The sequence below is a fragment of the Neolamprologus brichardi genome, chromosome 7 (genome assembly GCF_056152115.1).
Source record: "Neolamprologus brichardi isolate AB-2024 chromosome 7, ASM5615211v1, whole genome shotgun sequence".
NCBI classification, from domain to species: domain Eukaryota; kingdom Metazoa; phylum Chordata; class Actinopteri; order Cichliformes; family Cichlidae; genus Neolamprologus; species Neolamprologus brichardi.
The window spans coordinates 38,537,684-38,552,373 of record NC_142110.1 but is presented as its reverse complement, the minus strand read 5'-3'; the positions used below and the strand labels follow the sequence as shown (position 1 = coordinate 38,552,373).

Below are 14,690 nucleotides of genomic sequence, written 5' to 3'. Positions count from 1 at the left end.
TTGTGAAATGAAAAATCAAGTTCATAAATACTGTTAGACTTCCTAATTAAAATTTTTATTTTATTGAGTTCGGGTGACACATAAATTATGCCTCTTTACTCAATATATAATCGTGATTTGTCTGAATTTAAAATCTTCTTTTAATCAAAAAACAATATAATTTTAAGTTCTGTCGATGTAAAATACAACTTGATGACGTGTAAACAGCTCACAGTTCCCTTCTTCTACTCAAGCGGACATATTCAACAGCACGTGTTCAAGGTTTATCAAGAGCTGTGTTCGTCGCGAACGGTGAGTAATTTTATGCGAAATTACACATATTTGCAGTCGCTCTGGATTTTGTTAGTTTACTTTAAAACAACGACGTAACATACATAACATACATCTTAGCTTGCCCCCGCGTTTGTGTGTTTTAATATACACACAGCAGCTAATTCCGCGATAGCATAAATTGTTGAGCTCTTTTTGGAAAATTTAACACTGACGTTACTCTAATGCAGACCACTGTAATTGTCTTATAATTTTTAAAAGATAGCGGACGTTGTTAGCCCCGGCGCAAACTACTATGCTAACGTAGCTAGCCAAGCTAAGTTGTGTTCACTGTGATTTTATTTTTGAAATGTGAAATTTATTTTTTGAAGGGAAGCATTTTATGTTAGTAATTGTTAAGAAACGCTTCTAAATTTTCGTAACGTTACGGGGTGAAGTTCAACCCCATTGGCTTCTGCGCAGGAAGTGCGGTCGCCATTAGTCCGGTGTGTCTGTTGACCACTAAGAGCAGTTCTTCACCGGCTGCTCGGCCTATTTTCACAGGTAAAAGACCAGACTTGCACTGTGCCGCATATGGTAGGGTAGTTAGCTGTCCCTAATTTTTGGGGACTTTCCGTGTTTTGTAGAGACGACGTGCATTGGCACTGGCTGTAACATTGATATGCCTCAATAAAGTTTGAAAGTAAGAAAAAATCAATAGCGGGCCGCCATTTTGGTTGGGTCCCCATTCGCCGCCAGTGCATTTTTTCTACTGAGGAATGTATTCACCCATGGTAAATAAGGAAAATGTTTAAATATTTTTCAAAACAGATAAGGCAAGAAAGGTCAATAATCCCACATATGGTTTCAGTAGTATGCCAGTTTTTGCAACACTAGGGTGCACAAAAATGACCATAGCTGCTGACTCAGCATTGATTCCAATTTGGTTTTGGAGAATGAAATGAAAACAGATCAAGTGGGATTATTGACATTGTAGCTTGTGTATAAAAAAGTTTGGGGTTTTTTTTCGTATTTACTGTCAGAAATGATTCTGTCCTGTCATGCCACACCTTATGTTTGCTTTTGTTGATAAAAAAAAACTAATATATATATATATATATATATATATATATATATATATATATTAGTTTTTTTTTATTTATTTATTTTTTTTGACTTAACACATTCCTCAGTAGAAATACATGCACTGGGGGCGAGTGGAGACCCCTCCAAGATCGCGGTCGGTGGGGATACACGCTCCAACAGACTGGCCCAGTCCATGTCACCTCTAATGTATATTTGATCTATGGAAAGCCACGTTAGGCTTTCCAGCACCCAGTGTATTCAGGTCTATGTAGTTTTGAATGTTTGGTTCTAGCTCACACAGCTTTGACAGGTGAAACTTATTCACTGTATTGAAGACTCACAGGTGAAGTTGAAAATACCATCTTTTGTATTTTTGTGCAGGCACGACTTTCTGGTGTTATACACTGTCCTGGCGTTGCAGATCTAGGGGTTCCAGTTAAGACGTGGTCAGCCTTCTAAAGAAAGTGGGAATCTCACTGAAATATTCAGTTACTTTGCTGTGTTTCTTGCCAGGACAAAGGCTCAAACCATCATCTTCTCCTGGTATCGAATACCAAGGGACCTTCTGAAGTAAGCTTTAACAAGTAAGCTTGAATTGAGTAATTCAGAATCATGAAGTATGGATTGGCCTTGCACTCATGGTTGGATCAAAAATCCCTGAGGCTGACCCAGAATGGGAATTGCTTCTTGTGCTTCGAGACATTGTTGAGCTTGTTGTGAATCAAGTGCACACAGAGGAGACCATTTGCTTCCTGGACAGTAAGATATCTGAGCATAAACACAGGTTTCTCATGGTTTTTCCAGAGCAACGCCTCATTCCAAAACACCATTTCCTAGCACATTATCCAGAACTTATCAGGGCTTATGGTCCTCTGGTGTCACTGTGGACAATGCGGTTTGAGGCAAAGCACAGCTTTTTCAAGCGTGTTGTCAGACATACTCGTAGTTTTAGAAATATTCTGCTGTCACTGGCCATGAAGCATCAGTTGTTGCTTGCTTATAACCAACATGATTCCAGAGCTGTCAGACCATTACTACAGGCTACAACACTGTCTACAATGGATGTTAGTGTGCTGCGAGAGGATATCCAAGAAGCACTGCAGGCTAAGTTTCCTGGTGAGACATGTGTCCAGATAGCCAAAAGTGTGTGTTACAGAGGCACCAAGTACACTAGTGGAATGATCCTGGCTTATGGTTCCACTTGTGGTCTACCAGATTTTGGGGAGTTGATCCAGATTGTGGTTTTGAAAGGCAATGTGGGATTCATAGTGAAAGGTGTAACTGCTTGGTCAATTGAACATCTGAGGAGCTATGTGCTTGAGAAAACTGGTCCAGTGAAAGTCATAGAGGCAGCTGAGTTATCAGACACTGTCCCCTTGATTTCTTACATTTGTGGCGGAACAACCATTATGACTCTTAAGTGCAGCATTTATGTTCCATAAATGATTTCCATACTTTGTGTGGAGATTTTCAGCTGAAAAAAGACAAACCCAAATCTCAGTCTTTCTACTATTTTCAGAGATGGCATATAGTTAATTGGCTCCTAGTTTCCATACATGGAGATCAAATTTTATTATATTATGCACTATTTAGCTGCTACTAAGAATTACAGAAACATGTCAAAAATTTGGTCTACAGGTTACCTAATGTCACAACCATCTCAACTTCGAGTGATCCTTGCAGATCATGATGTCCGTAAAGTTGTACTACCATCTGGAATCCCAATAACGGTGGATGACCTTTATTCAGCCATCCGTGATACCTTTTCCATTACAAGAGACTTCTGTCTTCACTATAAAGATGCTGATTTTGGTGATGAGTTTTTTACCCTTGTTTCGACAACTGACCTTAAGGACAAGGACACAATCAAGATTGTGTTTCTCCAGGACCAGGAGCCTACAATAACCTTGACCTTAAGTGATGTGACCAACGTGACTGATAATCCATCTGAGGAGGACTCTGTTGACACCTCATCTGTGTCAACTAATGACACTCTGATTCTTTCCGCATCTGAAGATAGTCCAGGGCACCGTTACCAGCGCTGGCCTGTTCAGTTTCAGATTCCCAGCTTTTCTGACCTCACAGAGATCCAAATTCGGTCAGCCAACGAGCGCTTCCAAAAAGATGGGACTCTTCTCCCTACAAAAGATTTAATTCCACTGCTTCCACCTTATTCCAAATGAACTTTTTTATTATTTAATTTAAAAAATGCTATATCATTATGGATATCATTTTCAGTATATGAAGTAAGCTACTTACATCTGATTTTTTTTAACACATCTATTTTTTTCTATCAATCAGGACAACACAGTTGAAAAGCGCAGAGAAATTGCTATTCGCTGCCTCATAGTCTATCTTGGAGAGAAGGAGGAGGATCTTTTCAAACAATACAGCGTAAGTACTTGAGTTGGTTTTTAATTTTTTGTTTAGTTTTGAATGCATGTCTCTGTAGGGTCTTTGTGTTTTGTTCATTGGATTTTCTGTTCAGGGTTGAGTATTTAAGTCATTCAGTGCCATAGACGTCTTTAGACGTCAAAATTAATCCGAACGCTCAGTGCCATAGACGCCTCTTGAGCTTTTTATTGAATTGAGAAGGTGGTGGAGTTGATTACATGGATAAAATCCCACTAGCGTGACAGTCGGCTCTACTGAGAACGAGTATTGTGGCGCGATTTTTGATCCAGCTCGTCATTTCGAGCTTGAGGTGTCTGCAGCCTGACGTCATGGTTTTTCTAGCGATTCCAGTGAACATGAACCGGATTTATCTGACCAGTATCTCCTGTTAGAAACTTCTGAAGGCAGCAGGGACCAGAATAATGAACGATTTGCTGCATAAAACACACAGAAATTGTTGATAGACGAACCGATGGCCGGGTGGGGGGTGAACAGACTAAGTCGCGCACTCACTTGTGCACATGCGGGAGTAACACACACACACAGACTCTCTGAATCATAAATCATTCGCTTTTTTCTTATATATTTTTCAAATGTTGAAATTGTCTATAAACAACTATTTTTATACACAAAATAATTTGCCAAAAGTACATTTTTACAGGTGATTTTTTTTACTTTCATAGTAGTAAAACATAGTTGAGATGTTGCATGAATCATTGAAACACGAAATATTTACATCAAAGTCACTGATCTGCTAGAAAAACCTATTTACACAAAACGCTTTTGATCCAGAAACAGGTGTTTTGTCATGAAAGTTTCTCTTTTCTACTGCAGATTTCTAAATAACAGAGGTAGAAACATTTTTTTTTGCTGCTGAAAGAAGAGAGACTCATTTTTGTCATGGTGGTTTCAGAATTCACATAGTCATAGAACAAAATATTCTGCGAGCCTTCAAAATCAGTGAAAAAGCTAAATATCTCTGGCACTGAATGAGTTAAGGGACATTCCAACCCTAAGTGAAGATATGTCTATTGCCATGTATAAGTGAGAAAAAAGCATTTCAGAATTACAATCCGAAGATGTTTATTGCCATTGTCATTGAACATAATTTGCTGAATAGAAACCTGTTTCCGTGATAAGTTGCAACATAAACACACAGGATAAAAAATTTTGTAGCCAGCGCAGTCATTTTCCTGATCTGGCAGCAGCTTTAGCAGAGCATAAACAATGGAAGTGAATGGCAGGTACTAGCATTTTGTGTGCAAAAGTGATTAAGATCACTCAATAATGATACCAAGTATTCCTCGGGAGCTCAACAATCATGCTGACTGCAAATGAAAAGTATGAATTGACATGAAGGATTTTCAGGAGCCGATTTAGACTTGGGACTACATTACGACAAAGCACTGCTGTAAGCCTCCACATGGTTATAACACAGCAGTTGAAGCCACTGCCGACCAGTGTCTATAAACCAACATGCTATTTGTGCAATATTTCTTCAACAAATCAAAGACCCATCCATTGTTACTGCAGCTTACTATGCTTGTATAGTAGTGGCTGTGTGTGTTTGTTTATGGAAGCTGGAGGCTTTTTCAACTGTTGCGTTATATCCATGCACCATGCAGTGGATGTTTACAGCGGTGTTTGTCGTAACTGCAATGTAGTCTCAAGTCTAAATCAGCTTCTGCAAATCTTCCGTGTTACTTTTGCACTTTTCATTTGCCGTGAACATGATTACTGAGCTCCCAAGAAATATTTGTTTTCATTACTGAGTCATTTTAATCACTTTTGCACACAACATGCTAGCACCTGCTATTCACTTCCATTGTTTATGCTCTGCTAAAGCAAATGGATTGCTTCCGGATCAGGAGAATTAGTGTGCTGTTTACAAAAGGCTTGTTTCTCACTTTCTAACTGTGGCAATATGGCAATAGATAAAATTTCACTTAGAAGTGGAATAACCCTTAAAAATGATTTATTAGATTTTCTTTTCAAAGTGGAAAAACAAAACTGTGAAAAACAAGACATTTTTTATTTTAAACGTTGGATTATGGTTTAATTTAGCTTTTAAAAATTACAGAATGACAAAGTAAAATCACTGAAAAACACAAAAGACAACCTGTTTTAGCTTATTTTCCTACCTGTAGTAGTTCATTCCCTTATGCACGTCATCCTGAAGTGCTTGAGCTATGTATTTTATACATCCTAACATTTAATTTCTCCTACAAGGATGAGGAGGAGCTCAACGCAGACCTTGCAATGCAAATCATGAAGATTGCTATCATTGATGATGGGCCTGCAACCATCATTGTTGAGGGATCCAAGATCCTGGAGAGGATTGATGTTGCCAGATCCTGTGCTTTGATGATGGGAGTAATCTACGCTCTGAACCTTACCTATCCCAAGCAGCTGAAATTTACCTTTGAGGTATTTCAAAAGCTATGCCTTGAGCTTGATGGACAAAAAGCCAGCTCTAAAGTAATGAATCTTAAGTTTGGTATTTTCTAGAGCAGACTTGATAGACCATTCGTGAGTGAGTTTCACAAAAACCTTATTCCTGCATTTCTGGCACTACTTCATTGTGTTTTACTACATTTTAAAGCGCTGTTCTTAAGTCTTCTGAGTTGTTTTGCCGTGTCTTAAATGCTTTTATTTGCACATTTTTAACGAATGCGTTTAATTTCTCCCATGACCTGTGTTCTGAGGATACTGGTGTGTTTTAAAGTTTGTGTAATGCCCTCTTTAGCTGGCCTTAATCTTGAGGGTGAAAAGTCAAATATAGAAGAGAATCAAGAATACTTTGTAAGAGTGCTGATAAAGTTGAATGAAAGAAGCTTTGCTCATTTTATGTTTAAATTAGTGCATTTAATGTATAGCAGCCTGTCATCTTTTGTTTTGATTCACCGTCACATGTTAAAGTAAAAAAAAAGAGGATTCAAGTAGTAGGTTGTATTACAATTTTATTACACAGTTCCTTAAGTTTCAGCGGGCAATTTGTGTTCTAGGAAACTGAAGCCCACAAATCTTGCACTTCGCACGCACATTAAAGAATTGTGATATTTGTTATTGTAATTAAATGGGTCTAACTCATTTGAATACATCTGTTTGAATTTCTATTCTTTCTGAGCACCAGGTACGAGTCCCTTAGCTGATGTCCAGGTATTTGGCATCACATCTGCCGCATTCAAACAAATACACACAACATCCATTTCTTTTTCTGAAGGTCATGACACAAGAGCACACACAGCGCATGTTAAGGCTGACCTTCGTTTGGGGAAAAAAGTGATCGACAAGTTTCTAAGGTCTTAGAACCTTGACTTCTTTGTGGGCAGGCACCACCATGCATGAGCCTGCCCACGCGGTAGTCATGGTTATAAGACACAGCCAAATGATCAAGGTTGTATTTTGGAGCGACTTAGCCTGCTGGGAAACAGGTAAATGCCCTTATAGAATCTCCTGTAGGACCAAAAAATTACTACACTGTAACCAAAATATCATATTTGACCAACATAAATACTATTTATGCCGACAGTTAAGTTCATTTTAATTATAAATGTGTTTTATTTTGATCAAAAAGTTACTTCACCATACATAAATATAATCTTGGATCAACTTAAATTCCTGTGTATTTGTTGACAATTATTAAGTTCATGTTACTCAGAATGTGTTTTTTTTTGTGGCCAAAAAGTAACTTCACTATACATAAAATTCAGGTTGGATCAACTTAAATTTTTGTGTTCTAGTTGAAAATTATTAAGTTAATTTTACTTAAGAATGTGTTTAATTGTGGCCAAAAAAGCTACTTCACCATACTCAAAAATATTGCTTTGAATTAATGTTATTCTGCCAGAAGTTGGGTTAACTCAAAAATTCTAGTGGAAACCGTTAACATGTTTTTTTAATTTGAACCAATGTTTTATTTATTAGAGTGTAAGCATGCACAACACTGCAATAAAAATAATGGGGAAAAGGACTAGATACAGGGTCTGTTTGAACAGGCAGTCATGAAAAATGATACTAGACCTTTGAGACTCTTGTTCTGACTGTGAACCACTGCCATTATGATGATAACTCAGGATGCCAAAGTACAAATCAAAGAGTTTTAAGCTTTTATTTGTTACAGCCTAGCATCAAGCTGCTGAACTTTGAATCTTTGTTCAATAGAGCAATGCAAAACACGTACGCAAGCACCTTAGCACTTTCATTCTGAGAGCATTTCTGTAAGGCTTTGTGTTGTCAGTGTGAAGAGGTCAAATATTGTATTTCTAAGATGTGAAGCAGCTTGATAGCATCAGGTTAAATACTTCTTATCTTTCAATAGGTTTTGTATGTAAAGCATCGGAATATAACACTGTACACAAGACACACTTCCCCTGGGGACAATTCAGGAACATTTGGCCCTATTTTCAGTTTGGTCTCAGGAAAGACTAAATATACATGCCCAACTGTGTTTCAGTAGATAAAAAGGCAAGTGATACAGCAGGGATAGTAGAGAAGAACCCCCGTAGGTGATCTGTGACATTTACTCATAACGGGGGTACATACTATAGGTCTAATATGGTCACAACCATTAGATCTAAGTAAAAGCCCAGTGTAGATAATGTAAAATGGTTGATGATAAAATGAGTCTCAGTAAAACACTTTCCAAGAGCTGTTATTCATAACAATAAGCCGGTGATGTACTATCTGCAAAATTAAATGATTGCATTCCAAGCCAGAGTGAAAATGACCTCAAAGTCAGTGAGAGCACCACTGAATTCTTAATTAGGCAGTTAGTGTTGGCAAGTGCTGTGCCTAAATAATGGTGATGGTGCAGATCCAAAACAGAAGCAAACATTTTGCTGAGATTTCAGCTGTAAACCTTCCACGAGCTGCCAAAACCCCCTTATCCCAAAGAGTCAAAATGTTGGCCATAACACAACAACTGCATTTCTGCCCCACTCATACATGCTGTCTCCCTGTCCTTTCCTCAGACCAGTTGAGCAAAGCTTTGCTATTGTAATGTTTAGTTAAAAACATGAGCAAGACACATAAAAATAAAACTGGAAGTTATTAAAAGAAGAACCTAAATAAATCAATATACATCACAAATGCACAATGTTCAGGGCATGACATGGCACAGAATGGTCTGAATATGATATGATTAAAACATAATGTTAAGCGGAATCAAATTAATCAAAAATGACTCAAGTCTTCTTTGGGTTACCTCGTGTTACTGAGCATAACTGTTGGGTTTTGGTGTTTGGTATCTGTGAATTTTCACAGGAAGTTATGAGTGCAAAACAGAATTTAAAATACAAACAATATGTTCTGGACCATGAATGAAGCAGTTAATCTATATAAATGTGTAAATAGATTTAAAGTGTGTAAAATGTTAAATATTTACATGACTGAAAAAGGAAGCTATTGTAATCACTGAAAATATGTTCATAGCTTGTACAAAAGATATCTACAAGGCTCCCTCATGTTGTCTAAATCTGCAATAACAGAATTTACATTGTAGAAAAACTTGTCCTGTCAAAAGTTAAATAATAAATAAAAGAAGCGTAGCATATTTTAAGCTTTAATTGCGAATACTAGGCTGCTGGCAAGTGAAACATCATCTCTTATTTACTATTTCACACAAACACCATTGTAAAATGTCACCATTGATTATTGCTTGAGTAAAGTGGATTGTTCCTGCCAGTACTGTGTGATTTTAGATTTTTTAGGGGATGAGTTTAAATGCCTTCCCAAATTTGTACACAATTTTGCCAAGACACAGAAGACAGCGTCAGATACTATAAACTTTGGATTTCCTTTTTAACAGTTTATATATATTATATTATATAATAATAATATAATATATATTATACTTGTAGTATATATGCTATCAGCTTTTTATTTGTAGTCAAAATGATGCATATTTATTTTTTTGTAATTTGTCAACAAGTTTTCATATCAAGTCTTTGACCCTTAGATGTCGTGTAAAGTAATATAGTGATTTTGCATTTGTGTTTTATATTGCCTAATGACACTAAGCAAAATCTAGGGGTTACATTATCATGGTTTTTTTTTCTTGCCCATGTGCTCAGAAGAAGGAAAATTCATGTACAGTGAGGTTCAGAAAATTTGGAAGAACAGGGATCATCTTCGGTTAAATGGATTTAGACAAAATAGCCCAATTTTACTCCTCTTTCTGGGCCAAATAAAGGCCATAACTTGGCAACTAGATTTATCCCATACAATAATGCCAGTGGCCATCTTGTACTTAATGGTGATTTTTCAGTAGAAAGGATATATAGGTCTGTTTGAAAAACTAACAAATAGGCAAAACTTTATATCCAAAGTGGTATTAAGAGCTCAGGATGTAAAACTATCTCGATCGTTCCATGTGCTTAATAGCGCAGTTAAAGTAATGCAGATGTGTATTTGGATAGTCACTAAATCTGTGTGTTTGCATACGCTTTTATATGCAAGTTATTTTTTGCATCCCACACGCTCTGTAGGGAGCATTCCTCAATATGTTCCTGGTAAGCCTCTGTCAGCTGGCTGGAGCTGCCAGATAAGGGCTGTTATATGTTGTGTAGTTAGTGGTTAAGTATTGGTGTTCTCCACAGCCCCCCGTGTCACTGTGTTATCTGAAGGGTCCCAGTGAGCTCCTCAGGCTCAGCTCTCCAGGTCGCAGTAATGAGAGAGGATAATTGCTGATCACACTTTGCAAATGGAACAGCGGGATGACAGAACCAGTCGACTGAATCACGGCCCCTCTCTAGCCCAAGCAGAAACATACTCACATACTGAATCGCATATATACAACTAAGTGTATAAGAATGGCACTGAAGCAACTTCATTTGCCTTTAGACCAGTGGTTCTTAACCTTGTTGGAGGTACCAAACCCCACCAGTTTCATATCCGCATTCACTGAACCCCTCTTTAGTGAAAAATAAAATATGATTTTTTTCAAATTCAAGACATAGGTATGGGATATTGGTGCACAAAATGATCCGTGCATGTCACGGCGGAGGCTCTGCCGAACCCCTAAGACCGACTCACCGAACCCCTAGGGTTCGATCGAACCCAGGTTAAGAACCACTGTTTTAGACTTTAACAGCAAAGAAATCAGAATCATGCTTGTAAAATGATCTTCTACAAATGTGTTACTACTACTTCACAGGTCCTCTTTCAAATATATAGAGGATGCGATTAGTGTCTAGAGTTCGATATACACCTAGAAAAATGATATGATTCTAAAGTGTTTTATCCTCTACTAGTGAGGTTGTGAGTGCATGTTTGAATATACAAACAATGTGGCTACGTTCATGCAACCAGTAGCAGAGTAACCCTACAAAAACACCTTATTAGAGTTTGGAACAGGTCAAATTTTTTATTTATATTGAAAAAAGTATCTTGATGAAATACCCTGTGCATGCCAGATTATTTATATTGCTTATTAAAATTGACAAGCAAATAGTTGCTTGATTTCACTCAGAAAATTGGTATTTTCTTCGTTTCAGCAACTGATGACTAGAATAATGTATCTGATTGAATATGTCATTTTAAGCCAGATGACAAGGGATAAGAGCCAACTTGAGTGAAGAAGAGATAACTGAGGAAGTGTCATGTTTCGGCTGTGTCCAGGCAGGAGAAGGACCCAAACGCAAAACTCACCACACTGGAATTAAACTCAAAAAGCTGCTTTATTGCAGAATGGCACAAAAAATATAACTAAACTAAACTGGGACATGGATAACTAACACACAGGGAAACACAGCCATGAGGGAGACTACGACACTGACAAAGAGAAACACAGGGCTTAAATACACAGAGGGATAACGAGGGAATGAGACACAGAAGGAGAGCACAGCTGGGAGTAATCAGGCTGGACGAGACAAGGGAAGCAAAACTAGAAACACTCACATGAGACATGGACCTTCAAAGTAAAACAGGAAACACACTGACTGAACTCAAAACATGTAAACTTAACAGCAACTGAGACAGAACATAGGGAGCTGAAACATGGGACAGAAAGGCAAAGTAGACACAACATGAACATAACGACGCCCACAGGGAAAGAGCAAAACAGAGCACCGAAACACAGGACCTCTTTCAAAATAAAATAGGAAACAATGAAACACTGACATGACTACATGAACTTGACAACATAAGAAACAGACATGAAACACATGAAGTATAAAGGAGACTTAACACAAGGGTTGAAAACACAAGGGGAATATAATAAGCAAATGAACATAGAAATCTAATGAGCTTAAACATAAACTATAAACATCAAAATGTACTAAAACTCAAAATGCTGGGTCATAAGACCCAGGATCGTGACACAAAGAACTGAATGAGAGGAGAAAGCAAAGACTCTCCATTTTAAAATCAATGCCCTTCTTCTAAGGATGAGGAGCTGACGTCCTAAAAAAAAGCCCAGGTTTAAGTGGTGACACCGAGTGGTCATCCGTATCATCGCCACTGCCCTTGGATATGATAGGTAAACCTATGGAGAAGTCGGTCAAACAGGAATTGAGGGTGATTGATATTAAGGCATTCAATTTCTGCCATCTATTTAGAATGGATATAATGTTAGGAAGCAGATATAGAGGACTTGTGGTCAAAAGAATAGAGTCTGCCTTTTTTGGGGATAACATTTAAAATAATGCACTGCATATAGGTAATGAGACCTAGGGTATATTAAGGTGTTAAGTAATAAGTTTGGCATGGCAAGTGAGGTGCAAAGCCAGAGACAATAAAAACCAGTAAAGTCACATTTACAACCTGCAACATTTATTTAGACAGAAGTGTCTAAATAAATGTTTAAATACATGCTTACACACAACTGAGTCAAAAAAGAGATTATAAACACTCTAACCTTAAAACAGAAGAAAGGTGGGAGTTCACAAGACAATACTCTTCCTAAGCCGCTACCAGAAGTTAGTGTGTAGGCTGCTATGGTTCGTGTTTATCCTATTGTGCCCAAAGAGCAGAGGAGTAATTAAAAAAAAGACAAGCAAACAAACATCATCTTAATGAAGTTCCTTTTTGCTATGTGTGGACAGTGCACTGTGGAAGTCTACATTTGGTTTGTTGAAGGTGCATGTAGCACAATTCTTTGTCTTGGTAAGAAAATGTCTGCACACGGTGCTGTTTTGTAACTGTACTCTTCTGAATTTTCCAATGCATTCCTGCATCATTTCCTCCTCCTTACAGTTTGCATGCATAGCTTCATTGTTGTTGGCTTTGTAGTTTCTGTGGCAGCTTTTTCTTATTGGTGTTCAGCTTGGACTTGATTGTATCCATTTCTTCAAAACCCTGCCAGCATTAGGTTTTTGGCAATATATCATCTTGGTCTCCTGTATAGCATTTCTGTGCATTTTTAGTTCTTTTGGAACTACAGACAAGAAGGGACCAATGCACCACTCTTTCCAAACATTGTGCCCTGATAGGGTAAGCTGTAGCAACTAATTTGCTATAGTCTTCTTCTTCTACTTCTTCTTTTTTTTTTTTTTGCCTGTCCCGTTTGGATCTTTAGCCATCAGAATTGTTGTCTGAAGGCCAAGAAAGATGCCAAGTGGATTTACTTTGCCAAGTGGATCATCATGGCCTTGCCATATTGGTACATTTGATTGACCTTTATTATAATTATGTATTTAGTTTATTTTCATTTTTTAAAGATGGGATAGACATGACTGGGGGATAGGACAGGAAGAAAGAATGAAAGAAAGAGAGGGAGAGAAAGAAAAATAGAGGGGAGAAGAGATGGTGAGAAAGGGGGGAAGAAAAAAAAGAAAAACAAACAAAACACCTGGATCACCTGTATGGAGATAAAAAACCAGAAGAGAAAACAAACAACAAAGAGCAACATAATAAAAACAACACCATCACAATAAACTAGCTAACAATAGATAACAGTAGATACTTTTTTAATTTCACCTGTTGAGAATGAAAAAAGAAAACAAGCAGAAGAAAACGAGAGCAATAGAATAAACAACATCAAATCACCCTCATCACGATGATATTGTGCAGCACGTAAGATTGACAGCGCACAATGTGCTTTGAGGTAGGAGCCAAAAAGGGTGTCATTTGTGTGTGTGAGCACCCGTGTGTACACCTGTGAGCATGAACGCGCTTGTTTTTAAAAGGTTCCTTCATGTAATGATCTGCTAGAGGGTGTGGGGAGCCACAGCCCCGTCCTCCAGGGCATCAAGCAGGTATGGAGGAGATCACAACTCCAGACATCCAGAGGCCCTCAGAACACAAGAGACCAAGGAAGACCAACAGAGGGGCAGCCGCGCCACTATCCCAGAAAGAGCTGAGGAGAGTCCCAGATGAGGGGTCACTCAGCAGCCGCGGAGCAGAAGCCAGGGGGGGTTGCAGTGACGTGCCCGTGAGCTCCGCTGGCAGCCAGCTGTGCCAGAGTGACCGAGCCCCAGGCCGAGAGGCCGAGAGGCCGAGGGCACCCCACCCCCAAAGTGGCCCGAGCGAGCCCCAGGCTCCAGGCCCCGATAAGCAGCCACCAAGGAGAGAGCCGGTGTGTACCTGGACGCCCATCCCCGGAGACCTGGACGCCCAACCACCGACGCACTGATGTCTGAGGGCGTCTGCCACTGGTAGGGGAAGTTGTGGGGGAGATAGGCCTCCATACCTTGGAGGACCTGGGATGTCCCCAGAGAGTGGCGTCTGATACCCGACCTGACATATGGACACAGACAAACAGGCACACACAGATACAAACATCCATTCCCACCCTCATGCTCTCATATGCAATTACTCAACACTCAACCAACGTGGAGACAGACATAAAGAGACACTGTACACACAATCACAATCCCCAAGCGTACTCTAAGCCCCGGGTTTAGGTACCCTTGCCCCGGGATGAAGAAACTGCACCCAGACCCAGGTGGTGTTACCCTTTTCCCTGGGATGGGGAGAAGCAGACCGCCCTGACTCCGCAGCAGCAGGGAGGCCCCACATTC

At 39.0% G+C, this 14,690-nt stretch overlaps 1 long non-coding RNA gene across 1 annotated transcript; it reads left to right on the top strand.

The window, feature by feature from the left end:
* Window positions 1-222: 222 nt before the first annotated feature.
* LOC148102146 (uncharacterized) lies at window positions 223-3,052 on the top strand. The gene is made up of 3 exons (XR_015719352.1): window positions 223-291; window positions 1,717-1,905; window positions 2,974-3,052. It is a non-coding gene; the product is annotated as an uncharacterized LOC148102146 (long non-coding RNA).
* Window positions 3,053-14,690: the final 11,638 nt, after the last annotated feature.